This window comes from Pipistrellus kuhlii, unplaced genomic scaffold (assembly GCF_014108245.1).
Source record: "Pipistrellus kuhlii isolate mPipKuh1 unplaced genomic scaffold, mPipKuh1.p scaffold_m20_p_14, whole genome shotgun sequence".
Taxonomy (NCBI): domain Eukaryota; kingdom Metazoa; phylum Chordata; class Mammalia; order Chiroptera; family Vespertilionidae; genus Pipistrellus; species Pipistrellus kuhlii.
Window position 1 is genome coordinate 9784276 of NW_023425449.1, and position 17494 is coordinate 9801769.

General features: G+C 43.2%; 1 protein-coding gene across 2 annotated transcripts in view; it reads left to right on the forward strand.

Moving 5' to 3' along the window:
- Positions 1-17494, forward strand: part of NCALD (neurocalcin delta) — a 268172-nt gene that overhangs the window by 54593 nt on the left and 196085 nt on the right. The gene's annotated exons all lie outside the window — the stretch shown is intronic.

A 17494-nucleotide genomic window follows, 5' to 3' on the forward strand; every position in this document is an offset into this window, starting at 1 on the left:
AAGTTAGGCTCCTGAACATGGTCTGTAGGGGGACAACGCACGGTTGGCTCCTTCTGCTGCTTCCAGCCTCTTCCTCCTCCGGGCTCCTCCCGCTGGGCTTCTGGGCTCTCTCCCACCAGCCTCCTTTCAGTTTGCCAAACACGGCTCTTTCCTTCCCATTGGAGAACTTGGAACGTGTGGTTTCCTCGGCTGGAGGGTTCCTGCTTCTCCCTTCCCCCTGGATGACCGCGGCAGCAACCCCTTCAGCCTCATTCTCAGGGACTGCCTCTCAGGAAGTCTCCTTTGCCCTTTCTGACTAAAGGAGATGCTTCCCCAAGTCCCTGTGCAGGCGGCGCTTTGCTGTTGCAGTTTCATACTCAACTGATGGATGCCTGTCTCCTCCAACTGCCCAAGGATGGAGTCTGACTATTTATGCTTGTCTTTGTATTCCCAGTGCCCAGGGCAGTGGGAGCTCTCGATAAACATCTGTCAAGTGGATGAATGAACGTAGACAGGTTCTTGCCATGGGTTCTTGGCCTCCAGGAATTTAGAGTCTAGTGGGAGGAAAAATGACTCTTAAGCAGCGAATTAAACTATGATGTGGTAAGTTCTATCTATCATAGTATCTGGCACATAGACAAGATTCTTATCCCAGACTTGGGGAAGGTAAGGAGGAAGTGGTTACTTTTTTATTTTATTTTATTATTATTTTTTAAGTATATGCTGCAGTGGTTAAAAAGCAGTGGCTCTGGACTCAGGCAAGATGATGTCCAAATCCTGGTTTAACCCCTTCTTAGTTGGGAAAGTCACTTAACCTCTTTGTAAATGGATCCAGTAATGTACACTGAAGTATGAAGTCTTGTTCTACGTGGGATGCATCTTCATCATGTAACAAATGACAAGAAAAGTTAGAAGCTTAATACAGTGAACATCTATCATCTCCCACGGTCTGTGAGGGTCAGGAGTCCCAGGATCGGGTGGTTCTGACTCAGGGCCACTCATGAGGTTGCAGGTGAGCTGTTGGCTGGGGCTGAAGGATCCTCTTTCAAGTTCACTTCCACACTGGCAGGGGTCCTCAGCTTCTGACGAGCCTCTCCATCAGGCTGCCCATGATATGGCTTCCTCCAGAATGAAGGACCGAGAGGAGACAGCCCCAGATGGACAAAGCAGTCCTTTATAACCTAATCTCAGGAGGGACATAGCATCACTTCTGTCACATCCTGTTGGTCACAGAGGCAAATGGTGAACCACTCAGTGCCAGTGTGGGAGACAGTGACATAAAGCTGTGAATACTAGGAGCTGGGGGACCTTGGGGGCCATCTTGAATGCCGGTTACCTAAATGGTCAGATCTCTGGACACCTGAGATTGGTCTTTGATTTGACATGCGGAGGTTGCTCTGAAATGTGCTTGTCAGGTTCAAGCTCACTGGTGAATATCTTCAAGATGGTGCACTTATACTCTGGTAGTGTTGATTTAGAGTTTGTACCTGGCTACACTAGATCAGAGGGAATAGTGAGAATTGTCACAAAGGTATGCAGACTTTTTTTTTTTTTTTTTTTTTTTTTTTTTTAAGGAAGTTCCCAGGTAGAAAAACTGGAGGTACCAGACAGGAGCCTTATTCCTGTCTGGTGGTATCAAGTGCGGGCATGTATTATAGCTTCCTGGGTCCTTAGTGGTCAGGGGGCATGCTGCTGAGACTGATGTTTTGCAAACCACGTCTTCATGCATGTAAGTGGTATGTTCTTTCCCTCACGGGCAATGCCTTGTATCTCCTGCCTGTGAATGGTGGTAACTCTCTGTGAGTTTCATCTCTGCCAACCCCACGAGAGCCATAGCCACCTCTTAAGCTTGTTGTGAGAAGTCAATGGAGTAATGTGTAAAAAGAACATGGCCTACTGCCCAGCACAGAGAGGTCCCCAGTAACCTCAGTACTGACAACCAGAATAAGGAACTGAAGAGCCAGGAGTAGCTAGGTCCTGAAATTAGGAACTAGCCAAGTAGGAGGAAGAATGTTCAGGCATGTTCAAAGGCCCAGTGGTAAGAGGGAAGAGGGAGAGAAAGAAGAATCAAAGGCTTTTTTATTCATATTTGCTTTTACTTCCCTTGCCTTTTGGGTCAAGTCCACAAAGACCCCTGTGAGACCAAGGTCCATAGGTTTAGTGCCTATGTTTTCTTTTGTATTTCGTATTGTTTCAGGCCTTATATTTAAGTCTTTAATTTGCTTTGAGTTATTTTTTGGGTATGGTATCAGCAGTCTAGTTTAATTCTTTTACATGTGGCTTTCTTGTTTTGCCATTGTATGTTTTATTCTTTTTCATGTAGCTTTCCATTTTTCTCCATTGAATGTTTTTGGGTCCATTGTAGAAAACTAATTGCCCATATATAAGTGGGTTTATCTTTGGGTTCTCAATTCTGTTCCATTGGTCTGTGTGTCTATTTTTCTGTCAATACCAGACTGTTTTGATTAATGTAGCTATGTAGTATAGTTTGAAGTCAGGGAGTGTAAAACCTCAAGCTTTGTTCTTTTTTCTGAGGATTGCTTTGGCTATTCAGGGTCTTTTGTGGTTCCATAATATTTGAGGGTGTTTATTTATTTATTTTTTTTTGGGGGGGAGTGTCCTATTTTTGTGAGAAAATGCCACTAGGATTTTAAATATGTATATTGCTTTATGTAAAATGGCCATTTTAACTATGTTAATTCTTCCAGTCTATGAACATAGAATATCTTTCAATTTCTTTATGTCTTTTTTCACAATGTCTTACAGTTTTCAATGTATAGGTCTTTTATCTCTTTAGTTAAGTTTATGCTTTTTGTTCTGATTATAAATGGATTTTTTTTTTTCATTTCTCTTTCTGATATTTTGTTGTTAGTACAGAGGCATGCAACAGTTTTAAAAAATATATATTTTTATTGATTTCAGATAAAAAGGGAGAAGGAAGAGAGATAGAAACATCATGATGTGAGAGAATCACTGATCAGCTGCCTCCTAGATGCCCCCTCCAGGGGGTTGATCCCACAATCTGGGCATCTGAAGGGTTAAACCTGGTACCCTTCTGTCTGCAGGCCAACACTTCATCCACTGAGCCAAAACCAGCTAGGGTTTTGAATGTTGATTTCGTATCCTGCAACTTTACTGAATTTTTAAAATTAGTTCTAACAGTATTTTTGTGGAGTCTAGAATTTTCTCTATATAGAATCATATCATCTGAAAATAATGATAGTTCTACCTCTTCATTCCCAATTTGGATGCCTTTAATTTCTTTTTCTTACCTCGTCGCTCTAGGACTTCAAGTATTATACTACTAACATGCCACTTTAGTTACAAATAGAGATAATAGTTTTAAAAATCCAAAATTTAAACACTTAGAATGTTATATTTAAATGATATATTCATATTTCATATCAGCATTTAAATGCTTAATATTTTAAAACTTCTCCAATTTTTGAGAGGATGCATTGCATTAGATTTTAAAGCTTTCAAGATTTTTTTCATTGTGTTTGAAATTCCATAGCCCATATGAAATGAATTTATAATACACATGATGACTTTTAAAACATATGTACCAAAAACTTCCTGGGCATAATGTTCTTTATATTTGTAAGTTAGAGGCTTGTCTCCTTATAGGATTCTACAGATCATTATAATAAAAGAGTCTGACTCCTGATTATATTGTGACTAAATATGGCCTAATGCTTGTTTTTGTATGGCCCTTGAGCAAGAGAGTGGTGGTTGTTTTTTTTTTAATAGTTGAAAAATCAAAAGGGTAATATTTTGTAACGTGAAAATCGCGTGACACTTAAAGTTCAGTATCCATCAATAAAGTTCGATTGGAAGGTCAGCAGCCATGCTAGTTCCTTTCTGTCTTGTCTCTCTGGCTGCTTTCCTGCTGCAGCTGCAGAGCTGAGTGGTTGCGATAGAAACTCATAGCCCTCAAAGCCCGAAATATTAACTCTCTGGCCCGTGGGAAGAGTTTGCCCACACCTGCTCAGCTTCAAATGTGGTAAAACATTTGGTGAGGCTCAGCTCTGCCTCTTTTGGAACCAGTTGGCAGGTGAGGGCAGAGCCAGGAGCCTTTAAGTAGAATAAAGTTCCTGGATTATGTGTGGATTCAGTCACTTCGTATTTTCCTTGCCTTCCAGGGGAATGCAAGTGAGAACACTCCCAGGCAGCGAAGCACTGTGGAAGAGAACAGGAATGCTTTCAAAGTTGCTCTCAAATGGCTGTCGTGGCAGGTGGGCCTGCTACTTAGGCAGGAGGGAGACTGTGAATAGAGGTCTGTAATCAGTAATGTTTTAAGCCCAAATGCATTAGATAAAAAAAGGGCATAACCCAGTGGGAGTGTTTTTCTTTTTCTTTTTTGATATTCTTAGGCTGTAATCTTCTCAACTGCTTCACCAGGATTCATCTGCTGTAATTACTGAGATCTGTGGTACACATTATCAACAAGCCAGAAGAACTGAGAAATCTTTTCCTTAATAAAATATTATCTTAAGCTGCCAGCCATGAAATGCTTAAAAAACAGTTCTTTATATAACTTCATAAAATGCTTCTGAGAGATTCTTCCTGTTTACCTCGCTGCTGATAAAAACCCAGAGAACATTAAATTCCGTTTCTTTCTAGATAGAAAAGTTCTGTGGATATAATTATCTGGAAAGTTGTAGTTTAGAAATGTTTGGTCTTCTCATTTGAAGACCTAATTATTAAAATTTCTGAAGTTTATTTTTTTTATATAACTCCTCATTGTTTGGAATGAAAACCCTAGAGAAATAATACCTCTCAGAAGTCTCATGTTTAAAAAATATTGAAATAATGGAACCTTGTGCTAATCTGATATGCTGGTGTTGATTCCTCATGCACACGTGGTTTCTGGTATTTGTGTTTTGGTTGTGGGCTGAGACTGTTCAAAACTTTGTTGAGATGGTTCCATAATTTCTTCCATTTGTCCTTTCCTTGTTGCCCCTGGGACTGCGGTGCTGTTGAATAAAAGTGTTAGCCTGAAGTGCTTCTTTTGTATCAAAAACACATTGCCCTGGTCGGTGTGGCTCAGTTAGTTAAGCGTTGCCCCGAGCACAGAGAAGTTTCCATTTCAATTGCTGGTCGGGGCAGTTGCCCATGTTTTGGGCTCGATTGCTGGTCAGGGACATGCAGGTGGCAGCCCACTGATGGTACTCTCTCTCATCAATGTTTCTCCTCTCTCCCCCTCTCCCTTCCTCTCTCTAAAAAATAATCAATAGAAACATCATTAAAAGCAAAACCAAAAATACATTGAGTGCATTTAATAATGATGAAGAAGAAGACGAAGAAGACAGTTGCCCAAGGCACATATCATGTACTACAGAGGCAGCAGCCCCATAGAGTCGAGTTCTCATGCATGGCTGTTCTAGCCTCCGATCTTCCATCACAGATGTTTTGTCATAGCCCCTGTGTCCAACAAACTCTTTATTATTTTTTTGGTTATGTTTCTATAGCAACAGTATAAATAACTTCATGCAATTATTTGGGGAAGGGGTTGCCATGAAAGCTGCTAGGAACACTGCTAGAAATGCTGCAAGAACAAGCCCATATACTGCCTCCGTATCTTCAGGAATCATTGCAAATCGATAAGCTTTTGGTGAATGAAATTTCATTAGTGACAATCTTTGCATCGCGGTAAATATTGTGACTACCTGGGAGAGAATCCTTTGGTTTATTAAAGAGCTAAGTAGTTACCTAATGAGAAACTGTCAGTCACCTGGTGAACATGTGGAGGAATATTTATTTTTAAAGGCCTAGATGTGCAGCAGTCTCAGAGCAAGTGCTGGTGCACTATTTTAATAAGTTCCTGGGTTCTGCTGGCTTCCCCTTGGGTATTGAGGCCTCTGGCTACTTGCTATACTGTTGCTGAATATTGAATATAAAAAAGTAGATCTACCCAGTGGTGTGGCTCTGTGGTTGAGCATTGATCTATGTAGTAGGTCAGGGTTTAATTCCTGGTCAGGGCACATGCCCAAGTTGTGGGCTCAATCCTAAATTGGGGTTGTGCAGGAGGCAGCCAATCAGCGATTCTCTCTGGTCATTGATGTTTCTATCTGTCTCTTCTTCTCCCTTCCTCTCTGAAATCAGTAAAAAATATATTTTTCAAAAAGCATATCTTCTCCACAAGAAATCTTGCTGTCTCATGGCACAAAACATGTAAACTTTGGAAGATGAAGGGAATGTGTTCTCTTCTGAGAATAGACCAAGATCAATGGGTAGAAGTTTGATATTTTAGATTAAGGTGAGGAAGAACTGCTTTTTTTTCTTCATAAGAAGTGTTCACCAAATCACATTGGCTCACCTTATTGAAGTAGTGATTATGATTCTTCCAGCAAAGATCAGGTGATCAAAAACTGAACATAAAATTAAAAGGTGGGTCTCAGGCACGGGTAAGACCTGTGCTAAATTATTTCTAAGATTTTTTTTTCAACTCTTGAGATTCCATAGTTATGTAAATTTTAAAAAATCATGTGCTTACTTATCTAAAGTAGTCAAATCCATAGAAACAGAAATTTGGATGATAGTTACTAGGGCCTGGGAGGAAGAGAAAAAGAAATTGTTATTTAGTGGTTATAGAATTTTGGATTTGCAAGGGGAAAAAGGTCTGGAGATCTGTTTCACAACAATGTGAATCTCACACTACCAGACTGTATACTTTACAAATGGTTAAGATGGTAAATGTTGTTTTGTATTTTTTTTTTTTTTTTTTTTTTACCAAAACCAAAACAACCATGTGTACTATGAGTTTTGCCCTAGGCCAGGCACATTGGTATAAGACAGTCCCCACTTTGAGTTGGTTCACAGTCCACTTCTGCTATTAGAACCAAGGTGCAGCCAAAACAGGTTTGGCTCAATGGATAGAGCGTTGGCCTGTGGACTGAAAGGTCCCGGGTTCGATTCTGGTCAGGGGCATGTACCTGGGTTGCGAGCACATCCCCAGTAGGGGGTGTGCAAGAGGCAGCTGATCAGTGATTCTCTCTCATCAATGTTTCTAACTCTCTATCCCTCTCTCTTTCTCTCTGTAAAAACTCAATAAAATATATTTTTTAAAATAAGAAATATATAAAGTTAAAAGAAAATGACTTCATGGAAGTCATTGGAACCTTGGGCAGGCCTCTGGATCACAGACATCTTCCTTCATGCCCCCATTGTTCAGCAGCGATCTGATTTCATCTTCATAATTGGGGCCTACCACTTTAGGATGTAAAGTAAAACTTCTCTTTGCCGGCATTGGTTCAATGGCACAAGGGGTCTAAAATGACCAAAGATTAGTCTCAAATTTTAGCCCAGTGGAACCATTCTTATGCACACAATGAAAATGTTTTCTTTTGGGAACTAATAACTCTAAAACAGCAGAACCCCAAATCTCAGGGACATGAAGCAAGATTTTTTTGTGACTAGGCTGATAGGTATAATAATAATAAGAGCAGATCCTCCAAATTTAACCACTGGTTCCCAGTCCCGTGTAGCCTAGTTTTGGAAGAAATAGCCCCCTCATGGATTGTTGGTTCAAAGCATATATTGCATCGTGTACCATAGTGCCAGGAGCTTTCAAGGCAGTTGGTGATGCTCTTCAGTAAGGGATCGCACCAGTCCGTCACTTCAGGTGCTTCTGGATGACGGAGTATATGGCAAGACCGGAGAATTTCATGGTCATAACACAGTTGTTACACTTCTTTTGTTGAGAAATTATGGCCTTGGTCAGAAGAAATGTTGTAAGGGTTACTACAATGAAACATAAGTCACTGCCTAAGTATGTGGATGGTGGTGTTCGCAAAAGGCAAATCCACATCCAGGATGTATTCCAGTGGACAAGTTTCCCCCTCCATGATGGAAGGGGACCAATGTCATCAACCCCCCTCATTTAGCCAACGGGCCCATGGGGTTCATTGTTGGCTCCTGCTGTTGGGAGGTGCAGCCAGACTTGCCTGGGTGAGTCTGTATCTGGTGGTAAAGTTAATAGGAGATTTTTATCAGGCCAATACAAGAGGGATGTTCACTCATACATAGAACTTCATTGGTTTTGCTGATTGCAGACAAATGATCCATTTTACTGTATTCCTCTGTCTTCTGTTTTTCCTACAATGTGGTAGGTGGATTTAGAGGTGCGATCAGACTCAGATGTAATTCCTTTGGCAACACAATAGGAGTGTCTCCCATCAAGAAGCATATATTGGAAATGTTAAAAATTGGTGCTCAGCGCTTAGGTTCATTTATTTATTGGGGTTGGTAAAATGGTACTATTTTAGTTTATAATTTTCTCATTTATTAGGTGGAATATTTTCATAAAAAATCGCTTCCCCTCATTTCCTTTTTGGTCACCCAGTAGTAAGGTTCATAAAGGAGAGACAAGATAAATATTTGATTCCTCTCCTTTACTTACCAGGTTTCAAAATACTGAATTTTGAAACCTGGTAAGTAAAGTTCCCTTTCATCCTCCAAAGGTGTACATACATGCATGACCATCTGGATTCAAGCATATTTGATGGTTCCATTTAATTGCAATGATTTCTTTGAAGGTTCAGAGCCTAGCAGAACCCTCTGAAAGGTGGCTTCTGTTTATTTTTCCTGGAGGTCCTTTCTCGATGTGAGAACCCACGGACTGAAAACCCAAGAAGGACTCTTCTAGATCAGCCCTGTCTCCCATTCGTTTGTGGCCTCAACTGACCAGAGATTATGTTTTGCAGAGCAGGGCACACCCTCTACACAAAGGGAGTTTGCGATCTCTGTTTACAGATATTCCTGGCTTTGTGTTTAGAGACCAGAGAGCACGTTTCCTGTTGGGCCATTCTCCTCTGGAAAGGAGATTGCTTCGCCAGTGTCCTGCCCACCTTTTCCGGAAACAGTTGAAATATTTTCTCTTAAATTTCACCCTCTTCCCCTCCTTGGCATTCTCTATGTAATCCATTAAAAGCCTAGAAATTAACTTTTGGGGAAAATACAATTAATCTTATTAAATGTGACATTGCCTCAAGCTTTTTTTTTTGTGGGGGATAGGAGGACTTGAATTAACATTTGCTGTGCTTTCCAAATGTACTAGTAATTTCCCATCCGAGGAAACTTATCCCATCCCTCCCCTCTTGCTAACCTGCTTTTCCTTTACCTCAAGTGCTGTGTTTTCTGTTTTTATCTTCTTGAGCTTGGGTAATCCTGAACATTTAATTCTCTCATTTCTGTTTCTGTGACAGTCACTCTCTAGCAATACAGCTCCTGTAAAAATGGTTATGATGAAAAATTGACAGAAGAAGTAATACTGAACCCAGCACATAAAACAGAACCACCCACTAGAGAGGATAAAGATAGGTTTGAGATGCTCGTGACATCAACGTCTGTAACAGTTTCTTTTGGTTTCTATCATCCGTGTCTATAAAAGTTATGTCTGATTCTCTGGTTTGTCTTTAGCCTGGATTCAAAGCCCTCCGCAGTCTCATTATTGTCCTTCCCCGACCCTCAGGGACTCTATTGCTTGGCGGACTGAGTATGCAACTGTTCCCTGTGGTTCCAATTTACCTACCCAACTTCTCCTCCTCGTCCTCCCCTAATGGGCACCCCTTCAGATCCTTATAACAGATGCATTGCTTCCATTTCCCTGGCATAGCCCATGCTTCCCTACTTTGGCTTTTGCTGTCACAATTCCATCTCTTTGGAGCAACTTTTTCTTCCATATATTCTCCTTGCAGAAATCCTGCTATTTTATGGTGACCATCTCAAGTCTGCTATTATTTTATTTTATTTTTAAAAAATATATTTTATTGATTTTTTTACAGAGAGGAAGAGAGAGGGATAGAGAGTTAAAAACATCAATGAGAGAGAAACATAGATCAGCTGCCTCCTGCACACCCCCTATTGGGGATGTGCCCGCAACCAAGGTACATGCCCTTGACCGGAATCGAACCTGGGACCCTTCAGTCTGCAGGCCAATGCTCTATCCACTGAGCCAAACCAGGTTTGGCTCAAGTCTGCTATTATTTTAAGACCAATTCGAAATTCCCTCTCCTCCATGAATTTCTTTCTGATTTCTTGCAAAGGAATCACTTTGTCCCTCTTTTGAACTCCCAAGCAATTTGTTGACGGTTAATGATTGTCTGTGGTTATTGTTTTGTTTTATGGTTAATGATTACTGTGGCTATCATTTGTGTATTTGTCTAATATACCCACTCATGGGGGATAACGAGGATGGCCACGTAGCCAGGTGTTCCTGGGGCAGTACTGGTGTGCTGCTTGTCCCAGCACCCTGTCTATGAGCACCCTTTGTATTCTGAAGCATCTTAATGTGAACAATAGATTAAGTGGTCACCCTTGGAATGTGTGGCTGGAGGACTAGGGCTGTGTCATATGAGGGTGGGCAAAGAAGTTCACTGGGAGGAGATGCCTGGTGCTGGGCAGAGACCCCTGGCTGAGGCCATGGGGGATGCTGAAGAGATTTCTTCAGGTTCCTCCCAGGGTTAGTCCTCCTGAGGGCTCTTCTGAAGCTATTACTTTCCCTGAGGAGGGATTTAATAAACACACCCTACCAGGACGGAGGGCTGTGAGCATTGTTTCCACACCCTAGGATCAGGGCGGTTAATTAAAGCTTCAAAGGAAGATGTGAGGGCATTGTGTGGAATATTTAGTACACATGTGAATGAAACTCTGTTTATTATTTATTGTTCACCCCTCTTTACTGTTAAAATTAACCCACAGAGAAGTTGTCAGAATAATACACAGTTCCTTCACTTTGTTACTTGTGCTTTCTCTCTCATGTTCACGCCACATACAGGGTGGGGCAAACGGAGGTTTACAGGGCGAAACAGTTTATTCTTGTAATAGTGTTTATTGTATTATTTCTCATCTGAACAACTGTAAACCTAAATTTGCCCCACTGTGTCTGTGCACATGGGATTAAGTTTGTATTTCGGTAAGATTTGTGGATTAACGTTCACATTCTTTTTCCAAACCACTTGAATGTAAGTTGAGGACATCATAACACTGCATCCCTAACTATTCTAATAGCAACAGTCTTCTACATAAACACAATATCATCATTGCATCAATGAACAGTAATTCCACAAAATCATCTAATACACAGTTCACATTCAAATGTCCTCAGACAGGTTTTTGTGACCCAGAGTCCATTTGATCCAGTATGTCTCTTTCACCTCTTGTAACCTTGAACAGTCTCTCTGCATGTGTTGGGTGTGTGTGTCTATGTACAGGTGTGTCTGTGTGTGCATTGCATAGTATTAAAATGCTATGTTTGAAATTCTTCCCCCTCTCCCTATCAAGGAATTTTGCCTTTATCCACTCAGCTCCCTCCTCTTCCCCCCTCCTCTAAAGCAAGTCCCATCTTTGCCGGGCCTGCTCCCTGCTTTTTATAATGCATCCATGAAGAATCTGGAGGTGGAGTAAGGGGCTGGTGGAAAGGAGAAGTGAGAGGGGAAGTGTGTGCTTTAGGAGTTGATCATGGAGCTTTAGAAAGGCCAGAGTGTCTCCCTCTGAAACCTTTCCTCCCCCTCACTCCCCCAAGGAGCACTACCATGTGGGGCTCACCGAGGAGGAGAAGGAGCTTGGAGGACACACTGCTCTGAGTTACACAGTGGTTTCTCTTTGTTATTATTACTTTTTTAGTCGCACCCAGGGGATCTGGTTATTGGTGGGAGAAGGGGGACTGTTAAATGATGTTCAGGTTCCTGGCTTGTGTGCCGAGCGGAAAGAGTGAGCAAGAAGAGGGGCAGTTTGGGGAAGAGGTTTACGCCTGATCAGGGCCAAGTGCTTGGGGGAGATCTAGCCTCATGTTACCTAAGTGACTGACTGGTTAATGAAATTCCCCCTGAATATTTGAGATCTGTGACTTGGTGTTTATTGCGAGAGCTGGAAGCATTCAAACTGCGTATAAAGAAGTACTTGGCAGGTTGCTTCATTCTCAGTTACTCACGACAGGCTTCTTTTTTGTGTTTGAGAGACATGTGACTTGGTCACAGCTTTGAAAATGTTGTTTCTGATTTGTTTAGATGGTGGGTTTTCAAAAGACAGTTAAATACTACCACCAGGCTGCGTTCTCCTTTATTCCATTCCGTTTGTCCTTATATATTATACAAGCTAACACCTGGCACTCTGCTTTGATCGGAGTTTGGATCAGACTTAGCCCTCCACAGATCCTCTGGTGGTAATATTTCCAGCTACCGTTGAGTCGGAAGCAGACTAAAGCAGCCATGTCAGGAGCGCACTGTGCCATGTTACGGAGGCGCCATTGGAATTCCTCACACGGTGGGCGCTCTGGGTGCGGGGAATAGCCCACAAGTCACAAATATACATTTTATTTTTTAGTGATTTTAGAGAATGAGGAAGGGGGAGAGAGAGATAGAAGCATCAATAAGAGAGAAACATTGATCGGCTGCCTCCTGCATGCCCCCTACCAGGAATCGAGCCCACAACTCCAGGCATGTGTCCTGATCAGGAACTGAACTGGTGACCTCTTGGTTCATGGGTCGATGTTCAACCACTGAGCCACACCAGCTGGGCAAAAGTCATACATTTTTAGAATGGGAAGGGGCCTGGACAATTATCTTAATCCAAGCTCCTGGCATTTTTGCTGATGAGGGAAACAAGAGGCGGAGAGGTTAAGAGGTTGGGCCGCTCCGACCCTTCGGCCAAGGTGGGCTCCCTCCTCTTCAGCCTCCTTCCTCCTTCTAGTTAGTTCTTTGCCAGAAGTCAGAGAGTCTTCCTCCACTTTCTAAAGCCTTTTGGAGAGAATCTGTCTCCTTTAAAAGGAGAACAGACATATTCTATTCGGAAAACTTGTTTTTTCTTAGACAGGTTTTGGTGAAATCCAGGCGACCCTGTCTGTGCCGGGGCCGCCCAGCTGGCCGTGTGTGTGTGTGTGTGTGTGTGTGTGTGTGCATGTGTGTGTGACAGTCACAGCAAAGCCCGTGTGCCCTGGAGCGTGGGGTCGCCTCTTCTTCAGGGAAGGGCAGATGTGGACCTGGCAGCACGTGGCCTGGGTCTCTAGGGCCCGTGATCCTCAGAATTCCCTGAGAAGCAATCACGTGTCAAAGTGGAACAAAGGATCCTTGATTCTGGAAATTAAAAATCTCACACGTCCATCCTGGGCCTGAGCTCCCCTGTGACCCCTGAGCCCCGGGGGGTCTCGCTGCCCCTGGAGGCTGAGCGTGTGGTGGATGAGGCGGCACTGGGAGCACCACCCAGCCCAGGGAAGCCCCTGTGTGGGACGAGGAAAAGGACTCGCGTGCTCAGCAGCAGCTCAGAAACCAACCACAGGTCTACACGGTCCCAGCCTGCTCTCCACACTCTCCCCAACACGAATCCCCTTTCGGGTCTGGTGTGGGTGGCAGGGGCGATGAAGCATGGCTCTGGCTTGTCCCCTTGTCTGTGCTCTGAGCACTTGGGTTTAAAAGCCCTGTCTCTGCGCCTGCTGCACCTCTTCTGTGAGTCAGATCCTCATTCCAGAAGGACAGGATCTCAGGGGAGAAGACGAGGAGGAGAGACATCAGTTACTGGCTCAAAACCCAATCGCACCCCACTTGTAAGAGCTCAGTTAGAGAAAGCCAGGGGCTGTTGAGTGAGATATTCTCAGTCTGAGTTGTTCCTGAGAGCAGTGAGCGCATGTCTGAGCTAAGCTCAGGGAATGGTGAGAAACTGTGTCCTGGTGGATTTTCTGCAAATCTTTGGTGTAAACAGATTTTTTTTTTCTTGCTGTAGCCAAGCCCAACTTTGTACCAAAATGGTCATGGAATATTGGAGCTCGATGGCGCTCAGAAATGATCTGTGCTGGGTGTTCGCTGTCCTTCCTGATCCGTTCTCCCAGCTTCTCTGTTCTGTTCTGGGTTCTGGGAGGCTGGTCTCCATGGCCCACACCCACTGGCTTACCTGTCCTCTGGCTTCTGTTTGGATTTGGCCAATGGGAGGCACTCACTTCACCATCGGTTGGTGGTTTCCTTAAGCTGGTCCATGCTTCATAATAATCTCCTTATACAAGGTCCCATTTGAGTGTTTAATCTCTTTTCTTCAGAGACCTTGAACTGATACATCATCTAATCCAATATGACTACTTTATAGATGAGGAAACTGAGGCCCAGAGAGGCCACTGGCTTTTCCAGTGGCGTTTCCCTCTCCTCCCCCCTTTTCCCAGCCACAGTTAAATCACCACAGGAGAGCCTGTGGCCCCAAACACTTGTCCGGGGAGGAGGAAACCTCTGGCACAACAGTCCACGCTGGTCTAATCTGATGGCATGTTTCTAAAACACATTTATTTGAATGGTATTTTGCCCTAACCAGTTTGGCTCAGTGGATAGAGCATCTGTCTGAGGACTGAAGGGTCCAGGTTTGATTCCAGTCAAAGGCATGTACCTTGGTTGCAGGCTCATCCCCAATAGGAGGTGTGCAGGAGGCAGCTGATTGATGTTTCTCTCTCATAGATGTTTCTAACTATCTATCTCCCTCCCTTCCTCTGTAAAAAAATCAGTAAAATATATTTAAAAGAAGAATGATATTTTATGTGGTATGTGCATAGTATGGAATATTTTTTGGCCTAAAGTGAAGGTAACCCTGTCACATGCAACCACATGGATGAGCCCTGTGGCTGTTATGCTAGGGCTAGGTGAATAAGCCAGCCCTGCCTGATTCCACTTACATGAGGCGTCTGAAGTAGCCAGGCTCTAGAAGCAGAGAATGGTCGCCAGGGCTAGAGGAGGGAGTAAAGGGGGTGCTATTCAGTTCTGCAGAATGAAGGCAGTCCTCGAGACCTGCTGTCCAGCTCTGGAACAGTAGTTAACAGCACTGCTACAAATTATTGAAGAAGGCAGGGCTTGTGTTATTTTTTAACCACCCAAAAGAAGCAAAACGTCTTTTAGGAGGTCAGGAGAGTCATTAGGCGTCTCCTCTGGGAAGACACTGGGCCAGCGGAAGTCAGGAAATGCCTCCTTCCTCCAGGGCGGAAGCACCTGGTGCCTGGGCTTAGCTGCAGGAGTGCGAGCTGATTACCCCTCACCGTCTCCCAGCCCAGCTCCTGTGTGCTAACCTCCCCACTGCTACCTGTGAGGAGCCAGACTTTCTGGTCATGCCTCTGACCAGGTGTGAGTGAGTGTGTGTGTGTGTGTGTGTGTGTGTGTGTGTGTGTGTGTGTGTGAGAGAGAGAGAGAGAGAGAGAGAGAGAGAGAGAGAGAGAGAGAGAGAGAGAATGTTCTATGACCATTTCCTTAGGGCAGTGACTGTATGGTTAAACTAAACCAGTAAAGGTTATTTGGGATATTTTCCTTTACAAACACCATGACAAGCCACTTGAAGAGGCATTTTTGGACACTGGTTGCTGTGATGGCTTTCATATGATGCTTTTAAAGAAACTGCCTGTTGTACACAGACAGATTCTGCTTTGCTAAGAAAAGGGAAGTATATTAGTACTGTCTTAACTGGGTTACTTCTCTGGGCAATTGTTAGGAATACAACTGAGAACAGAAACAGTAAAGAATCATAACGTAGAGAGTATATATCATAAAGCCCATGCACTTTTCTCATAGGTGAAATCCTCTGAGATTTCATAGGACATGTACCTTGAAATTTCATAGGGCATGTACACTGACTTATTTTAGACATAGCACTTAAAATTCTAATTGTCTGCTTTCTCACTCCCTGTATTATTTATTGTTGCATAACAATATTATCACTAAGTTAGCACTTAAACAACACACATCTTTATCCCACAGTTTCTGGGCATGGCTTAGCTGAGTCTTCTGTTTAAAGTCTTATGAGGCTGCCATGAAGGTGTGGGCCAGGGACGCAGTCTCATGTGAGACCTCAAATAGGTAAAGATCAACTTCTAAGGTCATTCAAGTTAGTGCATCATTCAGTGCCTTGTGGTTATAGGAGTGAGGGTTCGGTTTCATTGTGGTTGTGGAGTGGAATCTACCCTCAGCTGCCACAGGTTGCCCACAAGTTCTTGGTCATGTGGCGTTCCCTACCGTGGCTGACTTCCTGGCTCCAATGAAGGGAGGGCTGAGTGAACCAGAGTCCTGTGAGGAGAGACTGGGCTCTGTGGCTCCAGGGAGGGAGCTGACGGGACAGCTGCCAGAGTCCCCACAGACAATGCCTCTCCTGAGGTGAGCACTCCATATTTCTCACATTTTAATACTCTGATACCAAATGTGTGGCACAACCCAAAGCATTTTTTATTGTAATTGTTCAGGTGCAGTTGTGCTGTAGTTGCATTGCCTATGCGTGTATGAATTTGAACATGGAACTTGGTTGCAAGACAACTGAGACCACTTATGGTTTTAGTCAGAGATCCATTTGATGATGATCTGACACTTAGTAAGATTTTCTTGCCAACATTTTCTTTCAACAAGACGTGTTGAAAGGTATCAGAAGCTTAGAAGAAAATCAAAGTATAATACTTGAGCACTCTTTTAAGTGATGTAGCATCGCTAAGGTTCTTGGTGGCATAGAGGACAATATTGTGTGGAAAAACACAGTTGTTGGACCTTGTGTCAAAAGTGATTTAGGAAAGTGGGTTCTGAATGTGATACCTAACCCAAATTAAACTGAAGTCCTTAATTAATTTATTGCATATTTTTCTCTTTAATGAATATACTAAAATCCATATCTAAACAATTCTACTAGAGCTCTTTCAGTACCTATAAAATAAAAATTCTAATCTTAGTGTTGTAGGACAGTTTAATTTTCAGCCATTTTTCTTTCTTTCTGATTGTCATATAAAATAGTATATTCTCTTATAATAGGTGAATCTGACTACCAATGAAATCTGGTAGTGAAGTAGGAAGCCTATTAAATTATTAGTATGAATTAAAAGATGAGTTGGCCAGCTAAGGACTGAAGAATGAGTTTACTAATTATTTTACTCAATAAATATTTATTAGGCATCTACTGTGAGACCAGTGCTGGGCTAGGCATGAGGATATAGCTGTGAACAAAACAGACATGACCCCTGGGCTTACAGGGAAGACAAGATATATCAACATATGATATGACAGAAGTGCCGGCTTCTTTGGAAGTGTAAATAGGGGAGCTTAAGGTGGTCAAGGGAGCAGACAGCCTCTCTGAGGGAGTGGCATTTAAGAGGAACGTGGAAGGATAAGTAGGAGTTGGTCCGAGGGAGGTGAGTGGGGGAGGGGGACAGTAGTCCTGTCAGGAGGAGCCCTGTGTATGAAAGCTGGGAGGTGGCAGGGGGTGATGAGCTGAAGGAAGTCCAGTGTTGCTAGATCCAGACAATGGTGCAGAGATGAGAGACAAGGCTGAAGGCTGGAGGAGTTGGTGGGCATCAGGTGATCAAGGGCCTTAAAAGTCATGGGTAAGGGGAAGTTGTGGAGGGGGGTTTTGGAGAGGTGTGGCGTGTCATGCTCATCCTTAGCATTATCACTCTGGCCACTGTGCTGTATTTCAGGGGCCACAGAGGCAGCATGGCAGTAATCATTCTTAATTGATTAGAGGGATGGAAGCTGGGGTGGGCAGAAGATATCAAATGATCCAAAGGAATCCTGGAGCAAGT